The 20,790-nt window shown below is 33.2% G+C and overlaps 1 long non-coding RNA gene across 1 annotated transcript; it reads right to left on the bottom strand.

The window, feature by feature from the left end:
- Positions 1 to 14,073: 14,073 nt before the first annotated feature.
- On the bottom strand, positions 14,074 to 17,512 carry LOC134681626 (uncharacterized). The gene is made up of 3 exons (XR_010100647.1): positions 17,429 to 17,512; positions 15,846 to 15,935; positions 14,074 to 14,172 (listed from the first exon to the last, which is right to left on the bottom strand). It is a non-coding gene; the product is annotated as an uncharacterized LOC134681626 (long non-coding RNA).
- Between the last annotated feature and the right edge of the window lie 3,278 nt (positions 17,513 to 20,790).

Genomic DNA, 20,790 nt, shown 5'->3' with positions numbered 1-20,790 from the left:
GTAAAAAAAAAAGTTGGGTAATTTTGACCTACATGTAGTTCAACAGCACGTTTGGGAATTAATGATAATTTTTTTTCTTTCATGGTATCCAGTTATACATCACAATCATAATGTGTACTAACTGTTAAAAAGTTAGAAAAGGGTATAAAGATATCTAACATGTGCAGACGAAAAACATTATTGTTATCATGATCTTTCACTCAAATATAATACTGTAACACAGAGTTTTTATTTGATTATTGTTGCCTAATTTACCACTGGGAATGATACTAGTAGTCTAGATTTCTTTAAGGTTTAGTAAGTTTTGAGTAACTATTTGTCTTAATCACTGGGCTGATTGATTGTTAAATCTACTGCATGTGGTAAATATTGAAACCAAGTGCTCCTAACTGGTTGTCAATGATAATAAGTGACTGGTTGTCTTTGAAGCCGTTTGACTGGTTATGATTGAAGCAAATGTGCTTATTGTTATTGTCACTTGACTGTTATTGAAGTCACTGAGCTGGTTGTTATTGATGCAACTGTCTAGGTTGTTATTGAAGTCACTGGACTGTTGTTATTGAAGCCGTTGGACTAGTTGTCATTGATGCCAATGGGCACATTAAAATTGAGGGCACTGGACTGATAGTTATCTAAGCCACTGGGCTATTAATCATTTATTCCACTTGACAGGATGTTTTTGAAGTCACTGGACAGGTTGTTATTGAAGTCACTGGACTAGTTGTTAATGAAGCCATATGGACGTTATTAAAGCAACTTGGCTGATAGTTATTCTAACCGCTGGGCATGTTGTTATTGAAACTACTGGGCAAGTTTTGTTGAAGCCACTAGTCGTGAAGTCATTGAACACACTGTACAAGCCATTGGGATGATAGTTCATGAAGCCTCTGGCCATATTGTAATTGACGCCAATGGGCAGGATGCAGTTAAAAAAACTCATCATAGATACCAGGACAGCTTTGTATATAAGCCAGATGCGCGTTTCGTCTACAAAAGATTCATCAGTGACGAATCAAAAAAAGTTCAAAAGCATTGTGGATCAACATTCCTAAAAGTTTTGCCAAATCCAGCTTAGGTAATCTATGCCTGAAGTAGAAAAGCCTTAGTATTTCAAATTTAAATAATTTTGTAAACAGTTAATTTATAAATATAACCATATCAATGATAATTCATGTCAGCACAAAAAGTGCTGACTACCGGGCTGGTAATACCCACGGGAAAATAAATCTCCACTAGCAGTGGCATCGACCCAGTGGTTTTAAATAAACTCATCATAGATACCAGGACTAAGTTTTGTATATATGCCAGTCATGCGTTTCGTCTACTAAAGACTCATCAGTGACGCTCGAATCCAAAACAGTTCAAAAGGCAAAATAAAGTACGAAGTTGAAGAGCATTGAGGACCAAAATTCCTAAAAGTTTTGTCAAATTCAGCTAAGATAATCTAATCCTGGTGTAGAAAAGCCTTAGTTTTTCAAAAATCTAAATTTTGTAAACAGTTTATTTATAAATATAACCACATCATTGGTTATTTTTTTAAGCCACTGGGCATGTCGTAATTAAAGCCTCTGGGTTCGTTGTTTTTGAGGCCACTTAGCAGGTTATAATAGACTATACTGGGCATGTTGGTATCGAAGCCATTGTGCAGGTTGTTTGTAAAGCCTCTTGGCTGGTTAATATTGAAGCAGATGGGCAGGCTGTTGTAACACCATTGGACAGGTTTTGTAAAGTAACTGGGCAGGATGTGTGTCATGTCATTTTACAGGTTGTTTGTATAGCCACTGGGCAGGTTGGTTGAAAACCCACTGGGCAGGTTGACGTTGGAGACATTGGGATGGTAATTGTTGCAGCCACTTGACTGGTTGTTATTGACGTCAATGGACAAGCTGTTGTTGACGCAACTGGGCGTGTTGTTATTGAAAACACTGCAGAAATTGTTATGTAAGCCACTGGGCTGATAGTTAATTTAACGACTGGTCATGTTTTTATTGACGCCACTGGGTGTGATGTGATTGACGCCACTGAGCGTGTTGTTATTGATGCCACTGAGCTTGTTGTTATTGACGTCACTGGGCGTGTTGTTAATGACGCCACTTGGTATGTTGCTATTGACGCCACTGGGCGTGTTGTTATTGACGACATTGGGCGTGTTGTTATCGACGCTACTGGATGTGGTGTGATTGATGCATTTTGCCGTGTTGTGATTGACACAACTGGGATTGGTGTTATTGACGCCACTGGGCATGTTGTTATTGATGCCAATGGGCAGATTGGTATTGAAGCCCCTTAGCAGGTTGTTTGTAAATATACTGGGCAGGTTTTTATAGATGCCACTAGGCAATTTGGTACTGAAGCCACTTGAAAGGTTGTTTGTTAAGCCACTGGACAGGTTGTTTGTAAAACAACTGACCAAGTTGTTGTTGAAGACACTTGGCTGGTTATTGTTGAAGTCACTAGACTAGTTGTTATTGACCCCGGTTGCCTGGTTGTTATTGACGCAGCTGGGAGTGTTGTTATTGAAGAGACTAGACAAGTTTTAATTAAAGGGGTGATTGTTTATTAAGCCACTGAGCATGTCGTTATTGACCCCACTGGGCATATTGTTTTTACACCACTGGGCATGTTGTTTTTGACACCAATGGGCAGATTATTATTAATGTCAAAAGAGTGGTGTGCTATCAAAGCCACTGTGCAATCGTAATTAAAGCCATGGGCTGATAGTTATTAAACCACTCTTATTATTGACGCCAATGAACAGGTTGTTTTAGACGCACCTTGGCGGGTTGGTATTGAAGCCACTAGGCAATTTGTTTGTAAGCCAGTGGGCAGTATTTTGTTGAAGACACTAAGCTTGTTCTTTTTGACACAAATGGACATGTCGTTTTTGACGCAACTAGGCAGGTTGTTGAAGCCATTGTTTATGACGCAATTGGACATATATGAGCTTGATGTTGTTTAATCCACTGGGCATGTCGTCATTTACGAGATAGGCTGATAGTTTTATTAAGCCACTAGGCACGTTATTTGTGCCACTGGGCAGGTTGGTTTTGAAGCCACTGGGCAGATTATTTGTAAAGCCAACGGACCGGTTGTTTTTTAAGACTTTTTGAAGGTTGTTATTGACATCAGTGTGCAGTAGGTTGTTGAAGACACTTGACTTATTGTTGAAACCACTCGGCATTTAGTAATTAAAGCTACTGGGCTGATTTAAGGCACTTGGCTGGTTGTTGAAGACACTGGGTAGGTTGTTATTGAAGACACAGGGCTGGTTGTTGTTCAAAAACACTGGTCGGGTTGTTGTGGAAGACACTGGGCATGTTGATGTAGCAACTAGGCTGTCTTTTATTAAAGTTACTTACTAGCATATTATTATTATTAACGTCACTGGTGCGAATGTTTAGACAATACTGATTGTTATTGAAGCTATTCGACTGAACTTCAGACATACATATTTGTATATTATTTAACAAAATAAATTTCTTTAAATAGTGTTATTAAAGATGCTGAAATACACCTTGATTAATATTTCGTTAGAATAAATTTCAATAAGAAATCCAATGTTCATAAGTTTCGAAATTATTCGTATCTCAAATACAAGAGCCAGTGCTAACACCTGTATTTTTGATAAGATTTTTCTGAAGCATAACAGGTTAAAATCGCACCGAGGAAAGATGGGTACGTTAGATAAGACTTTCCAGCACAGTTATCTGTTTATCAAATTTAAGAAATTCCAATAAATATTCAAAGCTATTTTCCCGTTCTTTGTGTTTCGGGCGCACTTGTCTCTGCAAGTGGCGTCTCCCATGTTATAGTTTGTGGGTATTTGATAAATAAGTTAAGTTCGTTTGAGTTTACGAATTAGAATTTAAAAGCAATTAAACACGTTTTTATACTTGATATGTCAATATTGAATTTTAGTGTGAAATATATGCATAGTAAAACAAAGATGAATTAATGACAGTTGATCGAATCTGAAAAACACATAGTTAATTTTCCAACATGTGATGCCTTATCCTGAGACGGGAAAAACACTTTATTTCTTTATCTCATTAAAGCCAATGACTGCTGATGTATCTCACCCGTATCATAGAGCAATCAATCAGAATATATAGGAGATAAGTAATTATTTCAAGAATGTGATATCTCCGTGATGTGAAGCCAATTACTCACTGGGTATAGGCATTTTCTGAGATATTAAAAGTAGAATTTAAACAGCGATAGTCAGAACCATAGAGAAAAAACAATGATCGGTTCGGACAGGAAGTATTTACATTTTTTATCTTTTTTTAAATAATCGACTTTTGTGAATTTGAAATGTGAGGATTGCACATGGAAAGAGTACTAACAAGTGATTGAATCTCTCTGTGTGAGCTGAAAGATTACTTAGGGATATTTATAACACATTTGTCGACAACAAATTGACAATTCCTTAGCAAAATGCTAAACACGATCAAAAGACAAACAACAGTATACAAACCGCAGCATAAAATTCAAAGGATGATCCCAACCACAAACCTGGCGATGTAAGATTCGTCGGAATAGTCAGCGAATCCTGCAGGATACTTTTTGTACCCGTTGTATTGCTCAAGTAATTCCAACCCGATGAACGTTCATATTTTTGTTCTCTTTTGCATAATATGCTTCTCATAATATACGCATAAGTTTGTTATCTTGGTTCCATCTTTTATGTTAACAATATCAAGAATAAGAATCGGATCATTCCTTTATTAAAATCCTTTATGTGGATCAAATAGCGACCTGTTAAATCTATAATTAGATTTTTCAGTAAGAAGTAATGTTTTCGGACAACAATACCTACATTGTAATCTCTCATATTTGGATCTGATCCTCTGTTAAGCATTTCCAAAATTGTTTCATAAGATCCATTACGAACTGCATAATGAAGTGGTGTATTTTTCTGAAAAAGATTGCGGTAATATGATTTATAAATCTTTGGAATGATACATCGAATATATTTGACTGCATCAGTATGTGAATCTTCTATATCTGTTTGCCTTAATTGTAAAGTATATACATATTTTACTAATAATGTTTGTAAAAGCATGATTATCAACAGTGTAATGGGTGTGACTGGATAATTCCCAATAATTTGTACAAGTCAATTATTTACTTAATTAATTTTTGAATGTTTGTTTGAAGTAACACTTGAATTTAACATATAAAGATACATGTTAGAAAATTACTCTTTAACTGTTTTAGTATTGAACTTTCGTTAATGGTTTTTAAGAATATTCAATTATTCAACATTTCCTAATACTTTTTCTGTACAATTAATCCTGGTAAATGACATGATTAGAAATTAAAATTCAAATTCAGTCGGAGTGACTCAATCGGCATTGCACACGCCTCCACACCTCTGAAGAAGGTGTCTATCCAACTGCAACACTTAAAACACAACGCGAAGCAAATTTACTCAACTTAAGATTCGCTTTTGAAAAACTTTTTTTCATTTTTATTTGAATTCCCTTATTTTTTTACTACATTTTAGAATGTTCATACTCTTGTTTCATTCGACTTTGTTTGATACATGCAATTATTGGACATTTGTAAATGAAATAAAGGCGTCATTTTTTAGGTTATATTTCATACCTCATTCCTGAAGGGCATACGATACAATTTCCGTTATGGAATAACCGTTTCACAAATGATATCAGATATATTCCTTACGTCGTAACTACAATCCCCTTCCCTTTCATGAATGTGACCTACCGAATTAGACTATTTACCGGATTTGTTATCACATAAGCAACACGACGGGTGCCACATGTTGAGCAGGGTCTGCTTACCCTTCCGGAACACCTGAGATCACTAGTTTTTGTTGTTTATGCTTAAGTTTTCTATGTTGTGCCATGTGTACTATTGTTTGTTTGTTTGTCTTTTTCACTTTTAGCCATAGCAGTTTGTTTTAGATTTATGAGTTTGACTGTCCCTTTTGTATCTTTCGTCTCTCTTTTACAGGGGAGGTAATGACGTTGTTAAAGTTAATTTTTATTTTTTACGACGTCAAACTGACATATCGGGAAAACGTGCATTTTTCAACTGCATTTTATCATTCAAACTGATGTTACTTGAAAACGAGTTCATGGACCCCTCTCTTGTATAATCACATTTGAGCTAATCACGTATGAAGAGTATGCGTACCAATTTTCATGAAAACGTCAATAATGCAATTTTTTTAAATTTGATAAATATACGGCAAAAAAAGTTGTTTTTATACTACGTTCATGAACATTTCATAAATATGTGTCATTTGTAAAAGTAAAATGCACAAAAAATATATAAATGACATTTATATAGAACAGAATTTACAAATGATTTAAAAAGAAACAGCTTGTTTTTAAAAAAACAAAACAAAATCTGTCCCCAGGGAAAATGCGTCTACACTTTACTCAAAAAGTAGCACATGAAGGTGTATGTTTTATTATCACATATTTTGTACTGTAATGTACGTTTTTGTATGGCCAATAATAGCCGGAAGTTTATGTTGGTTATCAGACCTCGGGACTAATATCGATATCAGCCTTCGAAATTCATATCGAGCCCCCGAGTTTAACTTCCGGTAACCTGTCAATCAAAAACTATTTGTAAACAAGTTTTCATCCGAAGAAGTTAGACGATAAGGAGAGGTTTCACACAGATCAAATTACGATGCATGTAAATTCATACATGAAATAAAACTTGGAAACACATTGAAAAGAAATTTAGAAAATTAAGAATCTGCTGCACTGAAAAATGTTAAAATCAACAGTGAAAATCACAAATTGTCCAGTAAAATTTTGACTTAATAAAGAAGTTAGAAAATACATGACGTCACAATGGAAAAGTGATTGTTGTATGACATCGAATGTGCATGCGGAATATATTTCCAAATCATAGTAAGGACATGGTGTAATATTTGTGAAACTTTTCTCAAAACTTTGTCTACTCACTGTGAAAAATTTTTTTTTTTCGTAAAATTTTTTTTTTTTTGGTTTATGCTTTCTTTTTTTCTCTTGCTAGAAAACATGTGATAAATAGATTATAACATGTCATTTTCTAATTGGCCCGTGGTATCAGCCCACGACCAATATCAAGCCCTCGGGCTAAAGCCCTCTGGTTTGATTTGGGAGTCTAGGGCTGATACCAGGGCCAATATGGAAAATGCCATGTAATAACTTATAACTACATATTTGATTTTATATAGCCTATATGAATTTTTTCATCAAAATTTCAATATAGAATCAAAACTGTAGTGTATGCCCTTAAGGCATCCAGATCCGAAATTTGTATAACAATAAACTCATTTTTCTCAATGCAAAATTTGACGTGACGTTATTACGTGTATGCTTTTCACACAATAATTGTATTCCTGAAAAATCCCAGACATGCCATGGTCGTTATATATTATTTTTTTTATCAGAAATTATGCGTAGAATGGCCTTTTAGGTCAAAAACGTATATTATTATATATTCATGACTTCATAATACCTCGAAAGGGACTTTCTGACAAAAATGTTCCGTTCTTTAAATAATAAGTCAGATCATTGATCAAAAACATTAAAATACTTTTGAAAGATATAAATAAGTTTACAGTTTTAATCTGGCAACATAAGGGGTCAAATAGTTGCTCTTATCATACCTACTCCTTTTTTTAAGATCCTCCATACTTTTAAAAGTAAAAGATTATCGATCAATAGTTTAACACAGCATGGGTAGTGAGAAATGATTCACTGAAAACTCTCTAGTTTTAAAAGTTAGATACATTAGAAATTTGTAATTATTGTTGTTGGTTTTTTTGTATCTTTATTCATCTAGATAGCTGACTCACATATGTATCTGCCACATTTGGATCTGATCTTCTGTTAAGTATTTCAGAAACTATGTCTTTTCTGTCATATATATATGGATGATGACGCGGTGTTTCTCCGTTGTTTATCCACTGATAAAATATCAAGACAATGAGTGTGAATGGTAACATATAAAATGTGTCTAGCTTTTTGTAATATGAAGGGTACTTGTCAAGAATAGGACGCTGTTATGGTTACTTTCAATTAGAGTTTCTTAATGGTATTATGCTGCGCTTTGAGACGAGAATGTAGTGTTCCATATTGTTCAGGTGTTAATAACCTTCTTCCTTAGGATGTTACCATCTGGGTTTTTTTTTCTTCTTCTTTTGTGTACTTTGTGGAGATGAACCGTTCACAAATAGTGTTTTTGGTTTGACACATCAAATCACATGAAATTGGATGACTCTCATGTCAAATATGTATATCGTATTGGTCGTTTTTGTGTATAAAATCCTTTTGCACTGTCAGTCTTTTGATAATTGTATTCTTATCTAGTGTTCTTCCACAAGTTACAATGAAAGTTATCTTGATTTTAATCAAAATTGCTCTTGCCATATGTTTGTTCAAATAATTGAGATGCCGGCTACTGTGTAATACATTTACTGTTAATGCTAATTATTTTATTCCCACGTGTTGATGGAGTAACTTGATATTTGATACCACAGAGTTTACGGTTTAAATTTTGCTCAAATATAAAGGCTGAACAATGACATACAGTGGCTTATTGCATTATAAGCCTGGTACCTTGGTATAAATAATTAAAATCTCATCAGATCTCCTTATATTTAAGTCTGGCATAGGATTAAACATTACAATTTATGATATACAGTAAATATTCCAAGACTTTTAGCAATAAGATGTAGTTATCAGATATGTCTATATATCATACTCACTTGCTCATCTGATTCAATGTCATCTCCGTGGTCTTCTCTAATGTTTATTACTGCCCAATGAAGTGGTGTACGTCCCTGTTTTAAAAAGATTTCGGAAAAACATAATACGTAGGCGAATGTCCTAAGTCATAATTATTTTCCTTTTACTGTCAAAATATTTGTATGCTTGGCTTATGAAAAAACATTCACTATTTTTATTTGTCGAGTTTTTCATTTATATATATACAAATTAATGTAAGATACAGTCACAGAAAATAATTATATTCATAAGTACGTCTGAGTCAGTGACAACCCTACAACAGATGTATCCATCGGATCGCCATCAATGATGGTGATACATGGCTGTGTACATAATGTATATACTACTCGTCTAAACATCAACCCAACAATGTTAGATCTGTAAATTTGCTTTCGCAAATTTTTGGTTCTTCCCTCGCCGGGATTCGAACCCATGATACTGTGATATCGTGACACCAAAACGCCTGCACTGCAGCCATCCCGCTAGACCACATGACCACCTGGGCTATCAAAAAAAGAGCTATCGGGGGGCATGTGTTACCTTTCCACGTCAGTTTTAATCTAGCGGCGTACTACAGTACATGATATATAAGGCATGAAGATGTTATTGTTACAGATCAGCTAAATTATCTATAGTAAAGGATCCTACAAATTAATGTAAGATACAGTCACAGAACATAATGATATTCATAAGTACGTCTGAGTCAGTGACAACCCTACAACAGATGTATCCATCGGATCGCCATCAATGATGGTGATACATGGCTGTGTACATAATGTATATACAACTCGTCTAAACATCAACCCAACAATGTTAGATCTGTAAATTTGCTTTCGCAAATTTTTGGTTCTTCCCTCGCCGGGATTCGAACCCATGCTACTGTGATATCGTGACACCAAAACGCCTGCACTGCAGCCATCCCGCTAGACCACATGACCACCTGGGCTCTCAAAAAAAGAGCTATCGGGGGGCATGTGTTACCTTTCCACGTCAGTTTTAATCTAGCGGCGTACTACAGTACATGATATATAAGGCATGAAGATGTTATTGTTACAGATCAGCTAAATTATCTATAGTAAAGGATCCTACAAATTAATCTAAGATACAGTCACAGAACATAATGATATTCATAAGTACGTCTGAGTCAGTGACAACCCTACAACAGATGTATCCATCGGATCGCCATCAATGATGGTGATACATGGCTGTGTACATAATGTATATACAACTCGTCTAAACATCAACCCAACAATGTTAGATCTGTAAATTTGCTTTCGCAAATTTTTGGTTCTTCCCTCGCCGGGATTCGAACCCATGCTACTGTGATATCGTGACACCAAATCGCCTGCACTGCAGCCGTCCCGCTAGACCACACGACCACCTGGGCTCTCAAAAAAAGAGCTATCGGTGGGCATGTGTTACCTTTCCACGTCAGTTTTAATCCAGCGGCGTACTACAGTACATGATATATAAGGCATGAAGATGTTATTGTTACAGATCAGCTCAATTATCTATAGTAAAGGATCCTACAAATTAATGTAAGATAGTCACAGAAAATAATTATATATATGCGAGTAAAAATTTAAAACTAACGTCAAACCTATGATTGCGTTATATAAAAATCGCAATTTTTATACATGTCCATGTGAAACAAATTTCGTTGTAAAAGGGTCTAAAAACAGCACAAACAACATTTTCCAAAAGACCAAAAAAGTGAAAAAGTATATTTAAACAACATTAAACGCATTTGACTAACAGTTCGAACAACTGATGTTCCTTAATATATATGTATATACAAACAATTATAAATTGAACAAAATCATTCAAACCTATGATTGCGCTGGATACTAATTACAATGTGTATACGCGTGTATGTAAAACAAGTGTCTTGGTATAGGGGTCTTAATACAACACAAACAACATTTTTCAAAACGCATTTTAATAACAGGTCGATGCTGTCTTTGCGAATTCATCTAAGGTTCTAGTACAAAACATAATGTTTCAACAGTTGATGTAACTTATTCATACAAATAAAACATTTTGTCTTTGTTAAGCGTAAAGAAAACACAAATAAGAAATTAATTTTATGATATTATTCGTCTCTTTTTTCGGTGATGACTGTTGTGACCCTATTTTGAAATTTTACCTATTGTGTTTATTTGTTCGCGCATCGTTGTAAATATAATGGATTGTGATGCAACTGTCATATATGTGAGATATTAAGGTCTATCAAACTAGGTTCAATCCAGCATTTTCTACATTTTGGAATGCCTGTACCAAGTCAGGAATGTGACAGTAGATGTCCATTCTAAGACTTTTGATATTTTTTATCAGTTGATTTTGCATTTCATTAGGTTCTTTCCATTATAAGTTTTCCTCGGAATTCAGTATCTTTTGGTTTTACTTTTTATAACCCTAATCAAATACAATATGTGTTTCATTCTTTTCCTATTCTTGTTTTATGTTTTTTTCAATTTAAATATAGTTTACAAGAAAACTTGACATATAGAAAAAGAATGGTTATTCTTTTTATTAAACAAGTGCCTTGATCATTAAATTCATTCATCGAAATGGTTATACATATTTAAGATATTCAAGCACGAACTATGAAATTTCCTCCATCATATAGTCTTTGATTCACAATTTTACATTACACAGTTTACTGTCCACCATTGCATCATTCCCTTTGCACAATACGTTCTACTCGTTCATTCATTTCCCACTCAGTTATGAAATACCCGCTATTCTTACGATTCAAAATAAGACAATGTTATTGTAAAACAAAACTCTGTTATCAAAAGTTCCATTAAATTTTTGCTAAATCCGTTCACGTTTGAACACCAAATGTTCCGTTCGCATTCGCTGCGATGTAGTAAATGAGACTTTCATGAAATTGTACCTCATTTATATCAGTAAGATTCATATTTCATACACTGTTACTGTTACTATGTGTTAGACTGTGTACAAAAAATGACGTAGGTATTCGGTAATAAAGATGAGGATGAGCGTCATAAAATGAATCTCACGCTACAGCATGGTAAAGTGAAGTTAATGAGCAGATTTAAGGAAGATCTTATTAAAAGAAGTAACATGTGACGAACATTTTACACAATTTTTCTTTTTAGAATATATCCTAATTCAGTTTTCAGTATAATGAGGACTTGTATACCAACACTTGGCTCTTGTTCACTTTATAAAACTGCTATGCCTTTTGATTCAAATCAACAGATCGAAACATACGATAATAGGAACCTAACTTTTTCGAATTGATAAAGTATCCGTCTCCTTTATTACAATGAATTGATTTACAATCTCTAAACAGTCAACAAATTTGGAGTAATAAAAACTTAATTCAATCATTACACTTTACTTGATTGCCCGTTACACTTAACATCATTACCCGTTACATTATTAAAAGTAAAATTCTCAAAAATACTGAACTCCGAGGAAAAGTAAAAAAGGAAAGTCTCCAATCAAATGGCAAAATCAAAAGCGCAGACACATCAAACAAATAAATAACAACTGTCATATTCTTTTCTCTTTACACATGACTCGTTACACTATAAACTACTATTCTTTATTACAATATCAAGTTTCTCATAGTCAATTCTTCATTTAATATTTCCCATTGGTACCATAAAAAGTGAAATCACAAAAATACTGAACTTAGAGGAAAATCAATTCGGAAAGTCCATAATCACATTGCAAAAATAACAAAACGCATCAAAAACGAAAGGACAAGAACTGTCATTTTTCTAACTTGGTACAGGCATTTTCAAATGTAGAAAATGGTGGATTAAACCTGGTTCTATAGCGCTAACCCTCTCACGTTAATGCCAGTCTTATCAAATTCCGCTATATTTACATTGTTGCGTTAAACAAATCCATAGTTGTACCCGGTGCCCGGTATTCCATTACATCATACATATGTACCTGGTGCCCGGTATTCCATTACATCATACATGTGTAAACAATGCAAGGCTTATGAAATTGAACGTGCAAATTATAAAATAATAACAATGCTTATCTATCAATACTCACAGATAGGTCAACCGTATGTGGACTTGCACCTCCGTTTAGCAATTTAATAACTATGTTTGTGTGTCCCTTTGCACATGCAAAATGCAATGGTGTCCTTCCCTGTATAATTTAAGAACATGAACCAATAGCCTATCCATACTGACATTAAATGTCATGTATATTATTTTTTGTGGTAAAAAGATGTTTATCTAATTAGAATTGTACTGTTGCTGTTTTACAAGATAGATTGAGAGACGTGTATATCAATTTACGGACATAATGTCTGTATCATTTGGTCTCTTGTGAAGAGTTGTCACATAATCATTCTAAAATATCTTCTTTTATATAAATATATTGGAATATCCGAGATTTGTGAAAGAATGGTCTTTTATTAAGCGGTTCTGATGTGAAGTTTCATTTTAAGGCCGGGTCTAAAGTTAATTTTTGGTCTTTTTTACCAATTGAAAGATTAAAAATGACACTCCTTAAATGGACTGGACACCATTACCAATTGGTTAATCTTCACACTATAATTAATGGAATTTTCCCCATATCTAATTAGATGGTGGTATAACATCTAGGTGGACTGTCTGCAAAATACCGAACGTGACATATTTCGAAATATGATCGTTTAAGTGAGTGTAAATTTTACGTGCTAGACGTAATGTTTCGGTATCATGTTGATGTGTTTCCCTTGGTTTTAGTTTGTAACAAGGATTTGTGTATTTTGATCTTCGGTATACTACTGTTGCCTCAATTTGTCAAAGTTATTTTCTTCGATACGAAAAAAAAGTCCTTTTTGAGATTCATACAAACAGTACTAGTAAAAGAATAGTTTTTTTTTACTTTGGTCCGAGGACATGTTCGATCAATCATAAAAGCCTTTTGCATAAAATAAATGGTTGAGTCTCGTGTATTTCTTTGCTGAAAATAGCTATTTTATATATTTTTGCCATTGTCATTTTAGACTGCTTTAATCCTCTACTTTAATTGTTCTGTTAATCAAAATTAATTATTGTCATTTTTTACACAGTTACTAGAAAACACACATAACTACATTCAGCTGTGTAGTTTCATTGTTCTTATATGTAAGTGCCTATTATATCATGAACATTTGAACAACAAAAGTGAACAACATATCTACAACAGAATATAACTAAACATTGCTAGGTACAAATAGACAGAAGTCAAATATAAACCTCGTTGAACCATCACTGAACATATGGAACATCTATTTGTGATATTTGTTGATGTTTACCTCAAATTTATGAATAAAGATTGTTTCGTTACTTACACAGTTATTAGTTAACCTAGGGTCTCCCCCAGATTTGAGTAACGTAGAAACTACTTCGAAGTGCCCCTCTTCTGCAGCAAAATGAAGTGGTGTTTTCGACTATACAATAATAAATGATGCTAAAATATACACACTGACTTACTAAATATTGAGACGATTAAATAGCGCTCTGATTTATATAAAGAAATATCTATTTCTTACATGTATACATAATGTTTTATTATCTTTTTTCATTTAATTCTTTTTCGTTTATCTGTGTAAACATTTTTACTTGACTTTCTACTGTTCTGCATAGTACATAAAGTTTTGTTTATATTAGATTTGTAAAGTTATCGAGGTTTTTGTATTGATAACGATTCATTCTAATATTTAGTCAGTTGGATAATTTGCATCAAATAAAAAGCAGTCACAATCTTCGGGTGAAAAAACATGTAATATAGCCGCTGGGATGTATAAGTAGAAAATACACTCACTAGTTTTCGTTGTGAACAAAACTAAAACTTGCTTTTTTGCCTCGTACGTGTTTTTTTTTAACAACTTACTGATCAGTCTAATAATTGATCATAATAGAATCGGTGTGTTTTTTTATAAAATATGCTAGATCCATTTTTTTTAGAAATTCGATATTATTTTTAAGACTCAAATTGTACTAGACAGAAAGACTGATTTGTATAAACATTTCGGAATTGTTTCTAATGCAATAATTTGTATTTCTATCGGAGTGGAAAGTATGTGGTAATATCATTTCACTACATACTTTAGTAATCTATAATACTAAAATTACGAGGTCCAATTTGTCAGCCGTCATCACGTGAAAACGACGAATCAAAGAATTCAACTGTATATACAACTTATATAGTACAAAGGTGTAGATTAAAAATTACACCACTCCAGGCCCTTTTGTTTTCCACGTAATTAATATTGCCAATAATTAAGAAGTTCCGGGTCGAGTCCGATACCGATACCAATAGTATAATCACCTGTTACTTATTACCTTATCTGTACGTTCCGCATCTGACAGGGGCACCACCAAACAGTGTATGCAGGATTAATATGCTATATACACGGGTCATAATCACAGGGTTGAAACTACTAAATTGTCAAATTGTTACCTATTGTAGTATTTTTCTAAGATAACAATACGAATACTAAAAATCTGGACTAAAAATAAGGCGTATAGGTACAGTTTTCAATTTGTTAGCGGGCATGAGTGACGTAAAACAGCGAATCAAAGAATTCAACTTAATTTATAACTAATATAGGACAATGCTGTTGATTAAAAAATACTCCATTCCAGGACCTTTTGTTTTCCAAATAATTAGTATTTATCATGACCAATAATTGATAAGTTCCAGTTCGACGGGTTCAAACAGAAAGATTTGAAAGCAGAGAAAACTGTGTATCTTATAATCGGCATGATTTTATCAGAAATAATAATACTGAAGTAAGGATTGCGCATAGTTACATACTTTAATTCAGTCACGGACCCGCGATGTCACGGGTGTGTTCTAGTTGTGTATATAATGATCAGAAAAAGACAAAGCAAGGAAGCTTTGTTTTTTTAATTTGAATATATTTTTTTACAGTCAAGTACTAGTATTGTTTTCTTATTTTTTGTAACATCGCAAAATCTCCTATACATTTAATTTTGCTTTTGTGTGTTTTACAATCATTTCAAATCAAAGAATTAATCGTTATGTATCAGAAAACATGAGCAATTGCAGGTGTCTCTAGAAGACATGCGTCTGACTGAAATAATAGCTGCAGCTTACATCTAATTCATAATAGTTAACATCTTCGCCACTTTTCAAGGCGTTTATCACACGTCGAAGATCACCACGAATTGACCAATCCAATATATTCTACAATATGAGAAATAACTGTATAGGTTCAAAGTACATGGATTTCAAGGAGGGAAAGACTAGGATATTTCCTTGTGTAAATCATCAAAATTAAGTCGCAAAAAAAGATAGAATAGAAAGTGCTAAACGCAAACCCTGTTATCGGGGGGGGGGGGGGGGGGGTACATTGATACAAAGAATAAGTACAATGGTTCCTTTCTTAATCAACTTATAAGTTTTCATCATCAACTTATAAAATTTCTTCATCAACTAATTATCTGATGATTTTCCAACAAAAAAAAGGACAACAATCTTGTATGACGGAACAAGCAATTCCAATTATTTTTACGATTAATACAAAGTATACTGTGAACCAATTTATTTTTGAGATAGATTTATGGTTTATCCCTATGTATGTATATTAACATTTCCATAATGTTAATACATCAAGAAAATAAATAAATTGCCCAAATAAATCACCATCAAGTCAGATAGAAAGGGTGTAAAGAGAATAAGGTATCCTCGAAAATTAGTTGGTGTATTCTTAACGTGACATGCTGATTTTTGCTATTTTTTGACTTTGTACCATTTGATATAAAAAGTAAAATCACAAAAATACTGAACTCAGAGGAAAATCAATTAGGAAAGTCCATAATCACATGGCAAAATCAAATAACAAAACGCATAAAAAACGAATGGACAAGAACTGTCATATTCCTGACTTGGTACAGGCATTTTCAAATGTAGAAAATGGTGGATTAAACCTGGTTCTATAGCACTAACCCTCTCACTTTAATAACAGTCTCATAATTGTATGTATGTAACTTAAAATGTAATATTTGTTCTAAAATGTGCTTACGACTTAAATTAAATTCGGGATATACGCTAAGGACACAACAACAAACAACATGAATAAAAATACAATAACTAAGATAAACACAGAGAAAGGCCTCTGTTCAATATATCATAGATATAAAGAATATTCATATAACTTTTTGGTGGGTCAACATTGTTGAGTCGAATCATTTATCATTGTTATGTTATAGTTCGTTTCTGTGTGCGTTACATTTCAACGTTGTGTTTCTGTTGTGTCGTTTGTTTCCTCTTATATTTGAGTGTAAATTCACATTACTGTAAGACGTGTCATGGTACTTTTCTGCCCCAAATTCATGTAAATAGTTTGGATGTGATATTTATTATTCTCATCGGATTTTGTCTAATGCTTAGTTCGTTTCTGTGTGTGTTACATTTCAATGGTATGTCGTTGATCTTCTCTTATATTTCATGCGTTTCCTCAGTTTTAGTTTGCAACCCGGATTTGGTTTTTTCTATCGATTTATGAGTTTCGAACAGCGGTATACTACTGTTGCCTTTATTTATTTCTTGTTTTTGTTTCATGGAAATGTGTCTTATGATTATCCATTCAAATCTTCTATAAAATATTTTGTAGTAGCTTGACCTGTCAACAGCAGTCCCTTACAAAGACAAACACATCATTAAGTTATGTTACATACCTCCATAAGTCCTTTGTAACGTTCTTTGTTGGTTGTAGAAGCCAATCACATATGCATCTCATTGCCTTGAACCTGTACTAAACAACTGAAGAAAATTATGTTATAACAATTTAATTTACTTTACCTTGTTAATATACTTTTTAATGTTAATTAATTAAAACAAAAGTTAAATGGTAAAAGAAATGAGAACATGTATTCACACTGTTCACGTCCGTCTGACTAGAAATTATAAAAAGTTATGTTATATCAAAACGGATAACATTCATTGATAAAACTATTTTTACTTGACCTACAGTTAAAAATTTCCATTTACAATTATAAAGGGGTTCATGGTTAATCTCCGTAAATACGAAAATCAATGCCAAATGAACGTAAGGATCATGTTTGAAATAGTCGTTACATAATTTGCCATTTGATTAAGGACTTTTCTTTTTGAATTTTTCTCGGAATTCAGTATTATCGTGATTATTCTTTTTTGTATATAGCTACTGATAAGGTATATGTACAAAATTACAGAAAGCGTGATTAATATCATGATATATTGAAACATTGCACTTTCGGAATACAACATTTACTATCTATATTTCTGACTTTATAATAAAACGTCACATGTTTATCGGACATGTATAAGCACATGCGTTGTAATATAAGACAAATAGTCTTACCTTCACCTAATATTCACTGGTGTTAAACTGAAAACTTTCTCGTAATGCTGAAAGGCGAATATATATAATCGTGCTTGAATGTTTGCTAGTGTGACAAGAAGGTGTCTTCCCAATTTCCCCCCTTTTGAAAATAATAAACAAAAAGATAATGAAGTTGTGTCGGACAATAGGGAATATGTTTGTGGGAAGTATAAATGTGGGAAAATTGGGAATTGTTCTAGCTGTCAGTAACTGTGAATACTCTCAGATCTGTACTTTCAACTAATTTTTATAGTTCGTTCTTATATTTGTACTGTTATACCACTGTCCCAGGTTAGGATGAGGTTTGGGATCCCGCTAACATGTTTAACCCCGCAACATTATCTATGTATGTGCCTGTCTCATGTCAGGAGCCTGTAATTCAGTGGTTGTCGTTTGTTTATGTGTTACATATTTGTTTTTCGTTCATTTTTTTTACATAAATAAGGCCGTTAGTTTTCTCGTTTGAATTGCTTACCTTGTTTTATAGGGGCCTTTTATTGCTGACTATGCGGTATGGACTTTACTCATTGTTGACGGCCGTACGGTGACCTATAGTTGTTAATGTCTGTGTCATTTTGGTCTTTTGTGGATAGTTGTCTCATTGGCAATCATACCACATCTCATTTTTTATATTAGTGTCTTTGTTGTGGTGATGCTTAAGTAGTCGTCCACGTCCACTTGGTGTTTTTTTAGATGTATATCTGGTTGTACCCATCTGACGAGATAAACTGATTTTGATAGTTTATTCTTATGTTGTGCTGTTATAATACTGTCCCTTTTGATGGGTTGGCTCCTTTAAAAAATCTTAAACCACCCCATTCTGTATGTGCATGCACCAACAGGAGCCTGTAATTCAGTAGTTGTGTAACACTTGTTTTGCATTCATTAGTTTTTACATAAATAAAGGAAACAGTAGTATACCACTGTTCAAACTCATTAATCCATGGACAAAAAACAAAATCGGGGTAACAAACTAAAACAACAACGACACAACTCTAAAATGTAACACACACAGAAAAGGACCAAGCATCAGACAAAATCCCACGAAAATAACAAAAGTATGCCATTAATTTTGACGTTTGAATTGTTTTACATTTGTCTTCTTTTTTTATTAAAGGCCGTATGGTGAACTACAGATGCTTATGACTGTGTCCTTTTAATTGGTAATCGTACCACATCTCCTTATTTTTGGATGGAAGTCTGTTTTTTTTTTTTTACAGTAGAATAGAATGATTTACAAATGGATGACAATTATATATACATATTACTGTTATATTCAAATTTTTATACAAAATAACCAGAGTATAATGATTTGTATTTAAATATAATAAAAATATCGGTGATGTTGAATTCCCTTTCATTTACTTTTAATTTTCATCCACGCAAGAACCTGTCTCACATTCTTTTATCTGTTCATTTACTTCACTTTCAGGTATTAAGAAGTTATTTTTTTTTTCCAAGACAAGTGCTTGTGATTATTCACAAGAATTTGCAGTCATCCGATGTTCAGTACTTCTGTACTTTTATTCTTTTTAATTGATGCAGAATCCTGTATTTATACAGTTACGATTATATTTCAAGTTATTTGTCCACAAGTTACGACTACCTTCCTTCCGATGATCATCTGTAAATTTCCAATGACTATTATTTCGGTAACAAGGTCACACATGATATCAAGAACACACACGTACAACAATATCGTACAAATCAACCTCGGGCCCGAGTAAATCTTTAAACAACGTGTGTACATGCAGAAATCACCAAAAAATTTTTTTTACCTGTTTTGGGCTCCGCCATGTTGGGATATTTTAACACCAGTGAATATTGGTTTACACAGTTCCACTATTTTGTTCCTTTTAACACTTTTGTAAATTATTGAATAATGAATTTCTATCCATTGATGAGTAGTAGTATGTTCATTCAATGAACTATTTTAACAAATCTGTTTTGTTATTCGTTTTAAAGATAAGATGTATTGTCCTTTTAAATTGATTTACGCGTACACAACTATTCAAATGTTCTTTAATATAGGTAATGTGAGACGTTGCTATAATATATGTGTGAATGCATATATTTCAAAATCAATACGAGACTAGGTTATTGATTTAAACTATGTTATCTATAAGTCGGTTTTACAATATCATTTGAAAATTTTCCAAATTATTAACTTCCATAATGGTCTATTGTTGTGTCATAGATGAAAATTTAAACTAAAAAGCGATCATTACGGAGCCCCTTATGTGCGAAGAAGAGGAAAATTAGAATATTTGTGCGCGCGACTTTAAATCTTGTGCGCACAACTTTTAATCTTGTGCGTACTGCGCACAACTTTAAATATTGAGCGCACCACTTTTAAATTTGTTCGCATAACTTTTATTCTAGTGCGCACATATTTGGCACTTAAGGGGCTCCGTAGAACATAAACCTGGCAATCATACAAAGTTTAAAGAATGTATTCTTTAATTTATATATCATTTATTATATAATTAAATAAGGTGAAATTCTAAACGTTTAATATTTTCATATTAAATGAATTATACTCATAACAATTTGATCTCAAACAATTTATAAAACGTTTCATTTTTATTTCGTTGTGATTTCACCTGGTTATTATCTATTATTATTTTGCGATGTACACCTCTGAGAAGCCAAAAAATTCTAGAATTAATAACTTTT

Source organism: Mytilus trossulus, chromosome 8 (assembly GCF_036588685.1).
Source record: "Mytilus trossulus isolate FHL-02 chromosome 8, PNRI_Mtr1.1.1.hap1, whole genome shotgun sequence".
Taxonomy (NCBI): Eukaryota; Metazoa; Mollusca; class Bivalvia; order Mytilida; family Mytilidae; genus Mytilus; species Mytilus trossulus.
Note: the sequence above shows the minus strand (reverse complement) of the source record. Positions and strands in the feature narration are given on the sequence as shown.